The following is a 13,470-nucleotide window of genomic DNA, read 5'->3' on the forward strand; positions in this document are numbered from 1 at the left end:
TATATACTAATCATCAGAATTATCTAGGATATTTTTTAAGAGTAATATACCCTTGTCTCATACATCGATATTCTAATCAGTCTGGGCATGGTAATTAGACAGCTTCATGTATTGGTGTTTACCCTGTTTAAAGCTGGGAATCACTGAGCATAGACTCAAAGAAAGATTTTCATGTACATATACTTCCATATCTTGTTCAATAGGCCTTGGGTTTTTATTAGATATGCGCTATTCAATTGAGCTCTAAAGATTCTGTCTCGGTCCTTGTATGAGTCAGGATTCTCCAAAGAAACAGAAGCAATAGAATGTGTATAGAGAAGCAAAGAGAGACTTATTCTGAGGAATTGGCTCACACCATTATGAGGGCTGGCAAGCCTGAAATCTGCAGGCAGGCCTATGGACTGAAGACCCAGCAAAGAGCTGTTGCTCTCCTGAGTCTGAAGGCATCTGGAGACAGAATTCTTTCTTCCTCAGGGACCTGTCTTTTCTCTCAAGGCCTGCAAAAGACTGGATGAGGCTAACCCTCATGATGGAGGGTGATCTGCTTTACTGAAAGCAGTGTTTGACCAAAATCTGTATGCCCCTTCCAAGCCAAGTTAACATATTAAAATTAACCATACGATCTTCAAGTCAAAAATGATAGAATATTATAAAGTCATTAAAAGCAACTATATTCATTTCCTTGAATGGCATGTTCTCTAATGATGTCCAAATAAAATATTTTTGGAAATAAGCAACTTATAAATATCCACTCAGGTTTCAGATCAAGGACTTAGGAGATACTTTTGATATAACGAGCTTTCTCAGATTATTAACTAGTATTCCACAACTTTGTGTATCTCAAGTTGTCAAAATCTTCTAAACTGTTGTTAGCCTTTACCTCAAATGGGTAGGAAGAAAATAATTCATGAGAGAGGAACCCAGATATGGGTAACTCCAGTTCACTGCAGTCTCAATGGTTTTTTATTTATTTTTAATTTCAGGAGGGGTTATAAGAATGTTAAAGTGAGATTTCCTGTGAATCTCCAGGTAGATGAAGCACAGTCACTGCTTCTTCCCACCCCTGTGCTTTCCATCTCATCTGCCTGGTACATGCTCCAGTACATGTAACACTCTTATTATTTTTCATCATTTCCTGTGGGATGCTTGCCCAGGGTCTCAAGTGAGATCCACCACCATACTGCATGCTCTGTTTATTGCAGAACTAAATGAAGCATGCCGGGCAGCATCTGAAAACAATTAAAAATAATTGAAATGAGCTGTGGACTCTACTAGTCTCATTAAGCTTTATATTTCATCCACCACACATTGGGGATTTAGATCTGAACCTCCACTCCCTCAGGCCTCCTGCTGGCAGAAGGGATTCCTTTCCCAGGGCAGATAAAGGGCCATTGGTTTAGGATGTAGGAGCTGCAATCTACGACCGGGCAGGGAAAAGGCCTGATGGCTGCCAAGAGGCTTCTGTGAGAGGAGATGATGTCTCTCTCCACTAGCTGCCTTTGAGCAGCTGCTTTATGAATTAATAAACATCACTATGAATATGCACATATCCCTTATTAAGAATTCACAAGCACATTAATCACGCTGCTCAAATGCAACTCAGGATATTGAAGTTAGTTTTTCTGTTGCCTTTCTTTGAGGGAGATAGGAAGAGAGAGACAGAGACAGGGACAGACAGGAAACTAAAATATAAAATATAATATTTTAAATATTTTTATATAAAATTAGACGTAATACAAATTTTGAAATAGTTTCTGAGATGATGCCCTATTTCCAGAGTCCACATTATGGTAACTTGGACACAAATAACTGAAATATCTCAAATGTTACGTTGGAACCCATTAGATAGTTAAACGATGTTAAAATAATACATAGAATATTCTGCAGAATATAAAAATGGCTATCCTGGAAGACCCTATTTCTGAATGGATAAAGCCATTTCCTTTTTTTTTTTTTTTTGTACCCAGGAAGGCCAGGAAAGTTTAGCTGTGTGAGGTAATTATTCTTGGTGAGATATTTAACATGATTCAGTGACAGGTATGAGGAAATGAGATTAGTTCTTACCATGAAGAATGACTTAGATGTGAGCTTGGAATAATGTGTGTATAAGAAAGATAAAGGTAGGTATTTTATTAAACTGATAGTACTTGTGAAGATTATTCTATAGGCAGCACTGTGGATTTGCATGTTTGACAAAAAAAAAGAGCACTAGGAAGCTTCAAAGTACAATTGACCTTTTAATTTTCTCTATTTCAAAAAGATCTGATTACCCTTAGGCTTATCTGAGAATTTTCTTCCCCTGTCAACATTAGAACACTAATATTAACAATTTATTCTAGATAATCATGGTGATGAGACTTGAAGAGTTAGAATCCCTTCAGTTTCTTCTTTAAATTTGTATGAGTAAATTAACCACAAGAGAAACTCCAACATTTCAGATAGAGGGCCTTTTTCACATAATGTTGTAAATTTGTGCTCATTCTCATCAGAGCTGTATTAGTCAGTAACACCTCCCTCTCTGCCTTGTCTAAAGACAAACAAGAACTTTCCAATTTCTTCCTCTTTACAAAACATGTTCTCTATGATAACAACAGGTAGCATTTATTGAAGGCTTGCTATGTGCCCTTCACTGCCCTCCATGCTTTGTTCGCACTCTTTTAACACAGTTGAACTGTGAGGTAGGAGACTCTTATTATCTCCATTTTTGCACATACAAAGATGTAGTTGAATGGGGAGAAGTAACTTGCTTATGTAACATTTAAAGGCAGGTCTAGGACTCAGACCCTAACATTCTGGCTCTTGTATCCATCTTCTTAGCCATCACACCTACTGTCTTCATAGAGCTTGTCTATTTATTTTCCAATCATCTGATTTAGGTGCAAAGGCCAAAAGAGAAGAGAAAACAGGACACCTTTGAAGATATGGAAGGAATTCAACAAATCTGGAATTGGGGAAGCACAGATTATGAGGGAGTTAGTTGAGAGTGGTTTGAAATGAGGAACAAATCGGGGTCTAACATGCCAATGGTCACATTTGTATTAAGGAGCGTGGACCTTATCTCACAGTAATAGAAGCCTGTGCAGAGTTTTAGTCATGGAGGTTGATGAGTTTTTGCTTTTCAAGCCAATACTGATTGACAATTTATGAGTAAAATTAGGGATTGGATTAATTAAGCTACTGCCATGGTCCAGTCAAAGATCTAGCTCAATTTTTTGCCCTGAGCATGCTAAGGCGGTGTCTTATATGGACTCCAACAATGTGTAGATAGGTGGAGTCACCGGAAATAGTCACCACCAACATATGTATGAATCATAGTAGGCCTTAACTACATTTTAATTTCCTTACCTCTTTCTTTCATAGAACTAAATGGAAAAATTTCCTCAAATCTTTCTCACACTTTTCATACTTAATGTGTTATGTAGACACTCAAGTAAGCAAGTACAGAATACCAGGAAAAAATTATCTGCTGTAGGAGATTGGATTTGATTTTTTTTTTTTAGCTCACTTAATAGCTCTCAGTTGAAGTTTTTCTAGTTGTGCCACTTTCCCCTTCTAGGCCTGTGGCCAACACTAATTTCCACTACTACATGAAATTGCAGCCCCCTATTGAAGGGAATGTGAAAATGATTTTGAGATGATTATGGCTCTATCATTATGTTTCTTGCATCACAAATCTCAGATTTAAACCATGAAGACAGTTTAAAGGAACGACAGCAATCAAGGCAAGACCAAAATAATATAAAACACAAAATTCTCTATATCCCTAGAGTCCTTTTGTCCTTTATTGCTCTTCTTTAACTTGTTCAGGAATAAAGAAATCTCACTTACAGGTTACAGTCCCTTTTTGAAATTCTAGCATATGGAAGTGATTCCTGTTGTCATCAGCAAGAAAGTGAGCACTAAAATTTGAGAATAAAACATGCAATAAAGAAATAGGACTAGAGGTTATTTTTATGAAATGCTTTTGGTGGGGGTAAAACGTTTCTAAAGCCTGGAAGCAGAGAGTGAAAAATAACTATGAAGGAAATAACTGGAAGCTTATGAGGTGGAAGGAAGTGATCATGGGCAAAATCAAGCTATAAATGCAAATATATGTAAGAAATGCAAATATATATAGAAAGACTGATAAAGATATAGATATATCAAAGTTATATTTAAATGTATATGTATATATAATTATCTTGCATTTATATCTTTGTCTCCTTATGTACATTTTTGTCTATATACAGATCTTTATATCTATCTACAAAAATGATTAAGTAAAAGTCATCTAAACTTAAAATACTTAAATTTTCTACATCTTAGGATCTGTCGAGCTAGTCTAGAGAAACAAGACTCCATGACACTCAATTATAACATCAAGAACATTTGGATAAAAGAGTAGACACAGAGGAATGTCATTTGGGATTCATTTTATCTATAATTTGATTTGTTTTGATTAAATCCTTCTGGAACTAACAAGGAGTGGAAGTATGTATGATGGATGTTACATTACCAAGTCGCTCACAAGGAGAGAAAATGAATTGAAAACAATTGCACATTTTTACTAACTTAACCATATTGAAAAAATGAGATTCTGTGTATTTGGAATGCTATCTTTTAAATTAATTTCAAAAGTACTTGTAAGGGCTTATTTATGACCTCATTCACAAAAACTATTTTTTTTCCTATTAGGGCTTGGTTACTTAGTGGTACACTTCTTTCCTATAACAACATATGAGCTCGTGAATTCTTTACAAATAGTCTTTGAAGAGGCTCAACAATTCAGCGTCCACTTTAGAGCCTTAGTGTTAGGCTATTTTTGTGAAATTATGAGTTTGAAAGCACGTCTAATTTGTTTTATATATCATGTAGCACATATTTACTCTGTAGAAATTTAAGTACTTTCTGATAATTGATTGGATTGGAGCTGTACTACTTTTGACCGTGTCACCTTTTTTTTTTTTTCCTGATGTTATTCAGGTCTACATTCACCCCAAATACTCATATACTCCCAATTTAATAGATGGATGATTACCAAAAATCATAAATGAACTAAATTTTACAACATATATTGTTAATGACAAAGATGGCTTTAATGTTCTCCTCAGCTTGACTAAAGTTTCTTCCTGACCATAGGTCCTGACCCCCCTTTCCTTAGAGCATTCACTCTAGAAACCTTGGAATTGTAACTTTTTCTCTGCCTCTTTGTGATATAAATCTTTACTGCCTAAAAATGTTTTTCTCAAGGACCTGAAAGCGAAACCTTTACATTGCAATCAAGAAAAATAGAGCTCCTATCTCTTAGTCTCTGTGTGAAGATAGAAGTCTAATTTTGATAAGGTAAACACCAAGATAAAGCACAGAGGGATTAATCACATTGGCTAAACCCCTTCCAACATCTTTTAGTATGTTACCATTAGCTAACCCCAGATTTAAAAATTATTTACAATAGCCAAAATATGGAAGCAACCAAAGTATCCATTAATAGATGAATAGAAAAAGCTGTCACACACACACACACACACACACACATGCATTCACACACACACACACACACACACACACACACACACACTAGAATACTACTGAGCCATAAAAAAAAAAAAAAATCTTGCAATTTGCAACAACAGGAATGGACATAGAGGGTATTATGCTAAGTGAAATAAGTCACACCAAGAAAGACAAATATCATATGACTTCATTTACACGTAGAATCTAAAAAAACAAAACAAAACAAAAAATAAACAAACAAAACAACACAGAGAACAAATGAGTGGTTGCCAGAAGGGAGGTGGGAAGGGAGATGGGTGAAATAGGTGAAGGGATTAAGATGTACAAACTTGCAGCTACAAAATAAATGAGTTAAAACAGAGTTTCAAAGTACAGCATAGAGAATATATTCAATAATATTATAATAATGTGGTATGGTACAGATCATAATTACACTTACCGTAGTGAGAGTTGAGTAATGCATAGAAGAGTCAGATCTCTGTGTTCTACGTCTGAAACTATTGTAACAGTGTGTGTCAGCTATTCTTCAATAATAAATTAAAAAAAATTCCCCTGCCTTTTTTGCATTGGAGTTGAGTTGAATATCTTTCCTCCATCACAATAGTCTTTAACCTTATTGCAACAGTATTGGATAAAGTCTTCCTTGCTTGTTTTACTTGTCTTGTGCAGTTTTCTTTGACGGTCTCAAATTTTATGTTTTATTTTCAAATATTTTATTGATAAGGTCAGGGATTTTTCCAAAGTATAGTTGAATATGACACCAAAACATAATAGGAAAAAATAAAATTAAGAACTTTGTGTGTATATTAAAATGATTTTATACATTTAATGACAGAGAAAGTCATTAAGTCAAAAACATAATTTTAATGACTTTTATATGGATCCAGTTTTATGAGAAATGGATATCAATAATGTATGTATTTGTGCATGTGTACATCAATACAGAAAAATATATAGTAGCCCCCATTACAAAGCAAGATTATTATATAATTTAAAATTTATTTTTTCTGGTTTTCTGATTTTTTAAAAAAATTTTAAGCTTAAGTGCCAATGTTTAAAATTATTAAATGCTAATATTTAATTATTTAACTAACCAAGATAGATTCTATTGTTGGCAAAGGCTTCGGGTGTATTCATTAGTTATTCCTGATGGCTCTCTTCTCCGTAAAAACCATAGGGAGAAACCTTAGTGCTCTCTGCAGGAAAAATTATAATGATAGTTAAGTTGTCTCAGTTTTCTAAAGCCAATATGGAAATTTTCTATGGAAAATTCAAAACTTCCCTTAAAAGTTTCTACTAAGCTAATATTGAGGGAATAGAGGGAATTCCTGAGCTTCAACATATAGAAAATAAATATGCCCTACAACCACAGGAATCCGTCTCTGTCGATTAAACATGAAAAAAAAAAATCCTTACAAAAAATATTCTACATCTCCGTTCTCAAACCTCATTTGTATACCGGTCAAACTGAAGTCTTCTTTCCAGGAAGAGTAATTTACCACTTGAACGATTTTCATTCTTGTTTTATATATGGACTTGGGGAAAAGCAGACAGGAAGGCAAGACTGTGGAGTGCTGTGTCAGTTGTCAAGGTGCCAGAGTGACTCTGTCTATCATTTTTGCACATGGATAAACGTCGTGGTTGTCAGGGAGACTTTGTCTCATTTTCTTCAAACTTCTTTGTTTGCCGGGTTGAAACGTTCCATTACAATATGGCTGTGCTAAAGCCATATGCCCTGCAGATGACTAACAGAGGTTCACATGGCTACCAAAATAGAATGCCCACAGTCTTGTAAACAGCACTGGAGCCTTTAGTAAAGAAAAGCAATGATACACCGAGGGGGGAGAAAGTAGTCTGCATTATTGTACTATTGTACTGTCTGTATTTTTTTTTATAGAAATGAGTTAAAGACTCAAGTTAAAGACTGAAGAGATGTTTGCGTTGATGTGTTTTTAAAAATTCAGTTGCTAAATTATAAACATGTTGCTTTAAGAGAAGCTGAAAGGTGTTAAGAAGATTATTTGCATAATAAAACACATTTTTTACATCACAAAAGAATTTCAAGGGAGAGCTTAAAAATAGGTGTCTTTTATCTCAAATTCTAACTACATTTAGATTTCCAAAACTTAGCTTTCTGGAACCTCTAAAAACATTCATCTATTTACAAAGTTAGAATTTTTTTTAAAAAATGACTGTTTTTCAAAACATAGGGACAAATCTCATAAAAATGGTTAAATGCCCACAAATAATTGTAAGAATGTTTATTAGTTCCTATTGATTGATAGATAACACTGATCACAGACCATTTTCTCCATCAACTTTTAAATCTTTTACTTAAGTGAAAATAATTGATATGAGATAACTCATGTTTTTTTTAGATATAATACTTTTGCAAACATAAACTCTGTGTGATCCAATGTTCCTTTAGCCCTGATAGATTGTAATGTGATTCCACTATCCTGTGTGACTTGTGAACTAGCTGAAAACTCATTCTCCTCCTGTAAACAATTCTACATGGTTCAGCAGCTATCTTCTGCCAGAATCACTGATATGGATGATCGTTTTTTGACTTCTAACCTCTGCATAATAGAGATTAAATGCTAGATGAATGGAGTCAGTGTTGTCTAGTATTGTAACTCTAATAACTACGTTAGGATCTGGGGGAAGGTGGGAGTGAAGCAGAGGAGGAGTGTTAGATAAAGGGAGGGAGGGATTAACACAAACAGATTTCATATCTCTTATCCCCTTTATTGAAGTCTAGATTAAGTAGTTTATAACCTAGGTGCCTTATGGCTTGTCTAACTAGCTGGTGGGTGCTACCACATTTCCTGGGTTATATTTGTTGACCTGCTCTAGCTTGCTAAATCCTTTGAGATTTTGAACAGAAGGTGAATCTCTAAGACCACAGTAATGAAATCACTATCTTTCTCTGTAAAGAAACTGGCCAAATGCATACATTCACTTGCATTTAAACTGGATAAAAAACCACTTTTCTTTGTATCTTAGCACCATTTACAAAATGTATGTCTATAACAGATATATTTGGAACTTCATCTGTTTCTATTGTTAAGAGAATATTATAAAAATTAGTGTTATACTCTGAAAAACCAAAGCGCTAGTGGAAATTATTTTAGAATTTGATAGGGCAAGGGCCTGCAAAAAAAGTAGCTGGAATTGGACAGAGGGAAGGCACTTCAACTTTCCCTGATATTCATAGATTTCTTTGAATATTTTATATTTTATAAATAAAATTATTTTTATTAGAAAGTAATTGCTTATTTACAAGTATTTTATTATATAAAGAAACATGCCTAACTTTTAGTTGATGCATAGACAGTTCTAATAATATGAACAAAACTTCTTTGAAAGACCCATTTATTCTGCTTTTCTCTCTGTGCCGATGGTAACACCTATTGATTGACTTTTCTGCATATATCTTTGAGAAGCCAAACTTCTTGTTTAATTGGGCGACAACAAACCTACCACATAATAGTTACTTAAGGGGAGAGCATTCCTTTCAGCAAACTGAAAATAAAGTAATAAAGAGACAGTAAGGCAACCTGAATTATGATTAGAAACACGAAAAGATTGGGAAAATTATTGAGAACATCATAAAACTGAAATTTTATTATTAGTGGTCAGGAAGATCTACAGAAAATCATCTTTGAAAAAAAAATGCTTAAATGTTGCTTGTAGAATTTGAAGATAGAGAGCAAAGGGAGTGAGTTAAATGACCAGAGATTTCTGTCCTGGAGCCGGGCGAGTGTGATGGATTCATCTTCCTGAAGAAAACTACCCATCAGGAAGACCAGAGGCTTAGATTTTTTCATCAGACATACTCTTCCGTATGTCTTAAAGATATACTGTCAATTGTTTTTCACAAGATAGCTTTTTAGATATCCAAATGATGCTAGTATACGGTAATAATATGTGATCAAAATGTGAACACATATTCTCTGTTGCACAGATCTTTTTAACTAGAATCTAACAATGAAGACAAAGAAGCTTAATGATATTGACATTTTGAAGAAAGAAAAAGCAATTGGGCTAGATAACTTTTGAGGTCTTTTGAAGATGTCTGCATAATTGTCTTTGCTAACCCAGCAATTACCTCCCTCCATACCCTCCATACCCAGAAACACACTTTTTATCTCTAGAGGCAGACAATTCAGGAAAGGAAAGACCATTTCAATGATCCTTAGAGTTGCTAGACATTCAGTGGTCTTTTCTCTTCTACATGCACCATGGATGCTCTATATACTTTGAACCCCGTCCATGTAATAAGAAGAGGTCCTAGGAGAGTGGCTAGCAGGAAGGGAGACAGGAACTTCTTGCCCCCCCTGAATGTTTGATGTTGAGGAATTAAGTGACCTTACTCTGGTGCCAACATTAGAATAAGTGTTGGCATAATAATTAGTCATGCTTTCTTGTGATGTGGTCACCTTCGAGAAAGCATGACTAATTCCCTGAGATTTCGTTCTGGTACATACACATGGTCACTAGAGCTTGCTACTTTCTGCAAAATTCTGGCAGTGGGAAGCTTGTTAAAGAAGTCCACATTATGAAGATGAGGAGGGATTACAGGGTTCCATGCCTAGAACAAGAATCCCATAGCTTCTCCAGTTTCCAATGGCCGTTGGAAGGCTGGAAAGCAGAGTAATGGTTTCTGTGGCTCTATCCAAAGAAACGTAAAAGTAAACGAATATAGAAGATGGCCTAGGTGGCTGCCAAGGAAGGAGATTTCCCACCTAAAATCAGGGCTGAGACCCTGGTCTACTGCCAAGGACTGAAAGAAACCAGGAAGCCCTCTATGATGTTGGAGGCCGTAATAAACACTATTTACAAGAAAAAGACATGCCAGAACTAGCTCCGGCTGGAGTGAAATCAGCAATGTCTCTCTGCCACCGATGGGCAGCGGCTGACAACACAACCATGGCTGTCACTCCATTTCCTTCTCTCCATCTCAACATAAAGAAGGGTAGGATCTGGTATGCATTGCTTTCTAGTGTCAGCCCCCAGAGCCAGGGGGAAGCGTGATGTGGAGGGAGAGGGAGCTCTCAGAGAAAAATGTGAGATGAGAACACATAACTGGCCAGAAGTGAATGATTTCATGTCTTAATCTTAAAGCGAGCAGGAAGTTGAGGATCTCCCTGAGATGTCATTAAGAGTTTAGAAAGAGACGGGGTGCCTGGGTGGCTCAGTCAGTTAAGCGGCCGACTTCGGCTCAGGTCATGATCTCGCGGTCTGTGAGTTTGAGCCCCGCGTCGGGCTCTGTGCTGACAGCTCAGAGCCTGGAGCCTGTTTCAGATTCTGTGTCTCCGTCTCTCTGCCCCTCCCCCGTTCATGCTCTGTCTCTCTCTGTCTCAAAAATAAATAAACATTAAAAAAAAAAAAAGAGTTTAGAAAGAGAGATTTTAGAGCATGATTAAGGGCAATCTTAGAGAAAATAAAGCTATTTTATATTTGTTTCCCCCTCCACACAGCCATGTTGCTCTGATTCAGAACAATAAATCTTAAAGAATTTCAAATTAAATATGATAAACAAGCCAAAAAAAGGCATTTTCTATTTTTGACTGTTCATATCCTAATCTATTTATTTCAGTCAGTAGATGAATTTAACACTCATTTTATCCTAACAGAAAGCAGCTAGTACCTGCTACACCTCACCTGGTCCCTCAAGAGTACCAAATTCATCAACTCAGGATTTCAGCTCAGAGAGCCAGTTCCCTACTTCTGTTAAAAATAAAACAAAACAGGGGCGCCTGGGTGGCTCAGTCGGTTGAGTGTCTGACTTCAGCTTAGGTCATGGTCTTGCAGTTTTGGGGTTTGAGCCCCGCTTCGGGCTCTGTGCTAACAAACAGCTCAGAGCCTGGAGCCTGCTTCAGATTTTGTGTGTGTGTCTCTTTCTCCCCCTCCCCTGCTCATGCTCTGTCTCTCTCTGTCTCTCAAAAAATGAATAAATGTTAAAAAAAAATTAAAACAAATACAACAAAACAAACACACAAAAAAACATAGTAATTATATTTCATTTTTTTGGGGAAAGAAGCCCACTTTGTAGGATGCGATCGATTTCAATATAAATCTTTTCAACAGGGGCCTATGATGCCAAGACGTGAGCATCAGGAAGCAATTTGTTACAACTGAAGGAACATGGGCTTCAGAAACAAATAAATCTGGGATCTAGTCACACTTCCACAATTTATTTACATGAGACTTTGAATAAGACTTTTCTAAGCCTTAGTTTATTTAAGGGTAAGGAATATTGTTATGTGGTGAAAGACGAGAATAGTTGAAAACACAAAGGTAAAGCACAATATTTATATTGTACCTAGGAGTCATCGAGCTGATATTTTTGAGTTTTAACTGTGGCTCCCGTCCTTCGCTGTAATTTGTGGTGCTGGGGTACATCTGTGAACAGTGGAGTCCTCTTCCCCGCAGGCAGAGACATGAGTGACAGGGACCCCCTTGGAGGCTGTCCTCTCCAGAGGAAACCAGAGTCAGGTAAGAATTCATTTAGTGAATGACAGAGTGATCGTAGGCACAAAATGACATCAAAATGATCTCCAGGCCCACCTCGCCACATACTTCTGTCTGAATCTCCAGAGGACATGAGCTCTGGGATAGGACCTAAAGAATAAACAAAAAGAAGCATCTTTTAACAAAAATTGAGCTATATATCAAAAATAAACAGTAATATTAATTTGGCACTTATGAAGAAATTATAAAACTAAATAGAGACTATAAAAGTCAAAGAGAAAAAAAGTGTAAATTTGATGGAGAAAATGACAGGTTTGGGGTATGATTACCAGACAAAATTCTTGAGACAACCAAAAATTATCTGAAGAACAGTATAAAGGCCTATATGTATTTCAGTAAAAGTAGATGCAAGAGTCAGTGAAAAATATGTTGTGTTGTACCTAACATTAAAAACTTATTTGGGGAGCATGGGTGGTTCATTTTGTCGGGCGTCTGATTTCGACTCAGGTCACGATCTCACGGTTTGTGAGTTAGGCCCGGCCTCCGGCTCTGTGCTGACAGCTCAGAGCCTGGAGCCTGCTTCTGACTCTGTGTCTCCCTCTCTCTCTGCCCCTTGCTTGCTCACATTCTGTCTCCCTCTCTTTCAAAAAAAAAAAAAAAACTAAATTTTTAAAAAACTTATTTAAATCTCCAGGAGCAATTTGAATAGGTTAAGCTTAAATAAGGTATTTTTAATTTTTTGATGCCTGTCTTTTTGTCCTGTGCAATCCTAGCACAGGATATAATATATGATAGAAATTCTGGGCAGGAATTTTGAATAATTCTGTCTTTTGAAAGTTCTTTCATATTACTAATACTTAGTTGATGTTAAACATCTTGCATTTTTTAATGAAATTTCCTTCTTTTTCTTGTAAGTGTTTCTATGAAACACTTGCAATTAGATACTTTGACAGGCTTAGATAATGACTCTGGAGCCATGTTTAAAAACATAATGTTTTAGATATATTCTGTTTAAAACATATTTGTGTGTAACAATAATATTTAAGGTTCCCATGCGCATGTATGTATATACATTTTTACCAAAATGAATTATAGTAGTGAGTAGAATTGATCAGCTAAATAGCCAATTCCACGAGGTGACTATAATGAACCTAACTTTAAAAGCTTTCATGTATGGCTCTATCAATGCGGTCATCAGTGAATAGGTAGAAGCCACGGGCATTTACTAATATGTTTTATGGTAATATCTTTCTAAATGAAAGCCTTGATTTTCATTTGTTTCTTCTTAGTCACTACTATTGATGTTAAATTTTGATAACGCTCCTCAAATCTTTTATCTCATCTGTATTTTTTCCTCAAAGAGTTTTTAAGTAAAGCATGCCTGGGTGGCTCAGTCAGTTAAGCATCTGATTCTTGATTTCAGTTCGGGTCATGATCTCGCAGTTTGTGAGTTCAAGCCCCACCTTGGGCTCTGTACTGACACAGCAGAAACTGCTTGGG

This window comes from Panthera pardus, unplaced genomic scaffold, assembly GCF_024362965.1.
Source record: "Panthera pardus isolate Hobbes unplaced genomic scaffold, ASM2436296v1 HiC_scaffold_17, whole genome shotgun sequence".
NCBI lineage: Eukaryota > Metazoa > Chordata > Mammalia > Carnivora > Felidae > Panthera > Panthera pardus.